The following is a 5672-nucleotide window of genomic DNA, read 5'->3' as shown; positions in this document are numbered from 1 at the left end:
CCAAGAGAGCCAGTATGCCCTTCTTCAGCTATTCCTTTTCCCTGCTGGCTGAACTATGGATGTGATGGCTGGTTCTTGGGCAGTCATCTTGTGCTAGGAGGAAGACCCTAGATATTGAGGATGGCAGAGCAAAGGAATACCATCAAGACATGTATGAGCCTAGGGCTGCTTCTCTTTGAACATCACTTACCTGGCAGAGAAGTTAATCCCTATCTCATTGAAGCCTCCGATGCTTGATCAGCAGCACTGGTACCACCTGTCAGTTTGTTAGAAATGCAGAATCTCGCTCCCCACCCCAGACCTGCTGAATCAAAGACTGCATTTTAACAAGATCCCCAGGTGATTTGCGTGCAAAATAAAGTGAGAAGCACTCACGTTCGAGCTATGGTTATTTGAGATGGGCCTGTGACTCGTAGCTGAACTCAGTCCCAGCTAGAGCAGCCCCCACTGCACTGCTGGGAAGGTTAAGCAAGTTCGTGAAGGAAAGGCACCTAGTACAGGGCTCTGCCCAGCGTGGGAGCTAGAGTTATGGAGTTGAGTTGCCTTGGGGTGTGGGTTCTGTGATACAGCTTAGGCTATGGCACCCTTGCCATCTGCCCCTACAAGCCCAAGGACAACCCCAGATTCTGTGAAATCTTGGACACAGAGCAGAGAGAGCCCAGTATTTGTTGAGTAACAACTTATTTTGCATAACCCATTGATTTGGGACCAGGGGAAAGGAGGGGTCCTGCCTCACAGCCTGACCCCAAATAATGCAGGCCTAGGGGGCTGAAGGGAGAGGAGGTTTCAGAATGTTGTTGCCAAAGCCCTTGGGGGGGGTAGCATTAGGGGGCACAAGGGACCCCTTCATACTGTGCTCTTGCATGAGAACAGCCGTGTCCTGCCCTTTCAAGCCAGCACCCTGGCTGCAGAGGGAAAAGCCTTCTGGATGGTGACTGGTTCTGCGGCTGTACTTATCCTCAATTTTCCAGCCGGTCAAGCTTCATTCTGTCCTGTTACGTGACTGACGGAGCTCTCCGCAGTGCCCCTCATTATGGTCTGAAGGACACAGTGGCCTAGTTTTCGTGGGGATGCAGGGCGCCTGCTAATGCAGGACTGCAGCCTGCCGTGGGGTGTTGCTGGGGAGGGATGGAGTCTCTCTGGCTCAGGACCTGATGGGGGTGGTCCTGAGGCAAGGGGCCCTGAAGACATCCTTGGGCTCAGCCGATGCACAGAGAGCCCTGGAACGGAAGAGGGTGTGTCTGGCTGGGCCTGTGTTTCTCCAGCCTGTTGTCCCCCTTCTCCTCTGCCAGCAGGACCTTCCCAGACCGAGCAGCCTTGAGTGGGTTTAGGTGGGCATGGCTGCCGGGAGGTCCATCCCGTCCCCCATTCCTGCACACAGAATCCCATAGCAATGAAGAGGCCTTTGGAGCTAGATCACCTGGGACATTCAAAACACCACCACCCCCAAACCCTGCCCGTACCATTTACCAGCTGAAAAATGGGGATCCTGGGGGTGTTGTGAGATTCAAATGAGGCGCAGTCCTCACTCTGAGCCGTCCATCGGTCCTAGTTGCTGGTATTGACATTCTTGAGCCTGTCGGGTCACCGTTCCCCTCGGCCGGCCCCGCACTGTCCACCAGGAGGACAGACACGTCCTCGGGCCCCGGGAGTGGGAGGCTCGGCGCAGGTAGCGTGCAAAGCAGGAGCGTTCTGTCCTGCTCAGAGTAAGTCATCAGGAACCCCTTCTCCCGTGAAATCCCCTAATTCCTTACACTTACAAACAAAAGGGGATTCTGTTCCCCAAGAGCCACTGATCCCTTAATTAGTTCTCCTTGTTTCTTATTAAGGTGACTTGGGACTGAATCGCACTCTCAAGTGACAGCGCAGCATCAGGGAAGTGATTGGCAGAGTCCAGGTCCCTAGAGCCTGCCGCCAGACCTTCTTGCACCAGCGCTCGGCTCTAATCTCTTTTTTATTATTATTTTCTGCTTAAATCCATTGTTGCCGCCTGGGTGCCTCTGACATTTAGCAGCTAAATGTCTTGCTGGAAGGCACCATCCTGTCTTTGAAAGACGGAATTCTTTTGGCGGGATTTTGCCCAGAGATAGAGAGGGAGAGGCCTGGGTGGCGGGGTGGGAGTCACCAGACCCTGGGGTGAAGCCCATTCCCCTGGGCAGAGGGGCCCTGTGGCGCCCCTGGGGACAGGGGGAGGAAGCTCGGGGTGGCCCGTCAGAACCATTCTCCCCTCTGAGCCGGGTCCTGGCTCCTCTGGGGCCCTGCGTGGTTTGGGTTACCCAGAAGCTGACTCTAAGACAAGGATTCAAGCGCAAGCGGTTCATTTAGGGTGATCCCGGGAAGCAGCGCGGAGATGGACCCGGGGGGACGGGAAGGGGCAGTGCCCCGCGCGGTGCTGGCGCGCCACCAGGCTGGGGTGCTGACCGCTCTGCTCTCCAGCAAGGGCCCCGGCTGCTTAGGGGACGGAATTCCCCAGCTTGTCAGCTTGCCCCGTGCATTCCTGCAGGACAGAAGCCCTCAGACAGAACATTTGGGGTGGGGGAGGGGAGTGGGGGGTTGCAATGTGCAGTCTTCTGCCGGTAGAGGTGGATGTCCCTGAGCTCGGAGCCGAATCCGATCGGGGAGCGTGTCCAACACCCCCCCCCCCCCCCCGCCGCCAAACCCCTGCAGCTTGATGGGCTCGACTGGGCACGCGACCCCAGTTAGGCAGCAGTGAGGCCCAGGATTTGGCAGGTTTGGGGGTGGGGGAACAGTCCATTGGTGTGTGGGCGGACTTGATGAGCTGGAGGGGGCGGCCTGGCCATTTTGTCACTGGGTGGGGAGAGATGGCTTTCCAGTGAAGCCAACACGAGGAACGCAGAGCTGAGAGATCCTGATGGCATTGCTTGAACCCCTCATTTTAAAAAAGATTTATAATAAAAAAACTAAAACATATATAGCATTACATTTGCCATTTCAACCATTTTTAAGTGCACCGTGCTGTGGCCTTAAGTATGTTCACACTGTTGTGAGTCTTTTTTTTTAAAAAAAAAGGTTTTTGAATGTTTATTCTTAGTAAGGGCCCAACAACTATAATCTATTTTGGGGGGCAGTTGGTGCATGTGTCTGCACAGTTGGTCAGCAGACAGGAAGAGTGCCCTTTGGGGAGGGGTTGGAATAGGCACGGGCCCACAGGACTGCTGGACCGTGTGGTGGCAGCGGGGCGCCCGGCTGCCCTGCCAGCAGCCAGTGTGGCCGCGTTGGCCTGCATCCGTGACTTGGAGAAACACTTAATCCCAGGCTTGAGGGAAGTGTTCTGTGCTGCTGGTGGAAAGTCTCTTTCATCAGGGGCCAGCATGTGTTCTAACCCTGAAATAGCTCCCTGGTCTGAACCCACGTGGCTCCGGGTTTATTTATACCCGTCACGTTGAGGAACATCCCTTTCCCCAGGCTTCCTCGGGGGAGCAGCTGTGGACAGACAGACACACAGGACAAGTCAGGCCACGGTTGAGACGGTGATCCCGTCATCTCTCTCTCTGTCTTCTCTGCCTTTACTGGGCCGTACCGCAGGGACAGCTGGGGTGCTGAGAGGCGGCAGGACCCAGCTCCAGGGTCTCAGCGTTTCTCCTGCCTCCTCGGAGTGGGGGTGGTTTCTGAGTTGTGCCCTTGGAGACCCAGCCTGTGGCCACTGTGAGCAGCTGGTAGCTGTCCCTCCACGTGGCCTCGGCCATGTCACAGCGGAGACAGGCTGGAGACTGGGGGGGGGGGGCTCATTCTCCATTGCAGTGGGGGAGGGGTGCGTTCCCAGCCAAGATTATTCGTGAAGCCCTTTCTGAGAAAGCATTCTGGGCTAGGATCTGGGTTTGGGTGAGAAGGTTATTAGACTCTTGAAGAGCCATCCACGTGTGATCTTTCAGGCAGGTGGGGGCTTGATGAAGGGCTGGAGGGGACCCCATGATTGGTGCTTTGCGTAGCCCCCCAAGGAGTTTTCTGCTTGTCTCCCGCAGATTTTAAGTCTTTCCCTCTTTTGTGCTGTTTCTTCTTCTCTCCATCCTTGCGTCTGCTTCTGTGTCTCGGTACGCTTCTCTGTGTGTCTCTGAGTCTGTGTCTCTGAGTGCCTCAGTATCTTGCTGACATTCTGGGTGTGTGTGTCTGTGTGCGAATGTGAGTGTGTGTGGCCCTCTGTCACTCTTTCTCCCACTCTGTGTCTCTCTCACTAGTATTTTCTCTTTCTTGGTCTGGCTCTCTCGATCTGTATATTCTGTTTATCTCTTTCTCTCTCTGTCTCTGTCTCTGTTTCTCACTCTCTCTCTGGTCTAATCCAGAAACCTTTGCATGGGGACATGGGTGAGTCAGGACTGGCTGTGACTGGAAACCACAGGGAAACCAGCCAGGGCTGGTCTATCTGAAGGGGGAATGATCCGTTTACCTCCTGGAGAAGCCTGGGCATACATTCTGTGTAGCCCCTTCTGCCTTGCCTACCCCAAGGACCCTCAAGAGAACTTCGGTCCCAGTTGTCCCCACCATGCCGCCCCCTATCCCCATCATGGGGCTGTTCTTGGGCTGTGCAAAGCAGCTCTAAATTCAGACTTGGTCAGACCTAACAGGGAAGAAAAGGAGCACAAGACAATCCAGTCTCAAGAAATGCTTATGATTTATGTGCAACCAATTAGTAAATAAAATACACAGAACATTTGAGTAGTTTCACTCGATCCCTAAATGTCTAGATGGTCACAAACGATCCGGAAGATCTTACTGGGAAAACGTCATATTTGGGGGTCACTTATACTTGAGCAAAGGTGGCCTTCACCTTTACCTGCGCATTTAGGGGATGTGGGGAATGGCATGTCCACTGGGGAGCAGCCCCTGTCCTCAAAGCCAAGGTTGCCGAGGACCAAGATCTGTCTCTACCACACCTGATTCACACTGCCCACCACTGCCACCCCCTGTTAGGCTAGACACGCAGACCTCTCCTGGCAGCCCAAAACTGCAGGGTCTGGCCTTGACACACCTGACTGAGTCTCCTTTCCTCTCCAGCCCTGCTCCTAGGTGGTCACAAAAATAATGACAGCAGGGAGAGGGCTGGGACAGGTGACAGTGTGTCTGCAGGGCGAGATCTTGGGTAGAGGGTCGGGGCTGCTGGCATTTGGCAATGGCTTCATCCTGGAGGGGCGACTGACCCGGCTTTAGGCTTAGATAAAGCAGGAGGGCCCTCCAGGCTAAAGCCCCAAAGCCCTGCAGTGGGAACAGGTGTGGAGTGTGTGCAGGAGGGAGCTGGGGGGAGCAGCCGCCTGAGGCCTGTGGAGATCAGACTGGGGGCATGGAAGGTGCTGGAGCAGCAGGTGACGTGAGCAAAACAGTATCTTACGTAGAAAGAGAAACCTGGCAGCTTCGGGATCGACGGGCAGAGTGGGAGACAAGACAGGCAGCTAGAAAACAGACTGTGATGTGACGCCTTCATGAGGGGGAGCTGATCTACGGGGATTCTGCCCATCCCCACTGATGATACTGGCTTGGCCCTGTGTGTGCACGTGTACATGCCTCCATGCGTGCCAGCGTGCATGCCTCTCTGTGCCTGTGCGCATGCGTGTGTCTGTGCATGTGCGTGCAGGCCGCTGTGTGTGCCTGTGCGCATGCGTGTATGTCTGCCCATACGCATGCGTGTGTGTGTGTGTGCGCGTGTGATGTCGTAGCAC

Source organism: Ursus americanus, chromosome 20, assembly GCF_024610735.1.
Source record: "Ursus americanus isolate L20-20 chromosome 20, mUrsAme1.1.p, whole genome shotgun sequence".
Classification (NCBI taxonomy): Eukaryota; Metazoa; Chordata; class Mammalia; order Carnivora; family Ursidae; genus Ursus; species Ursus americanus.
Note: the sequence above shows the minus strand (reverse complement) of the source record.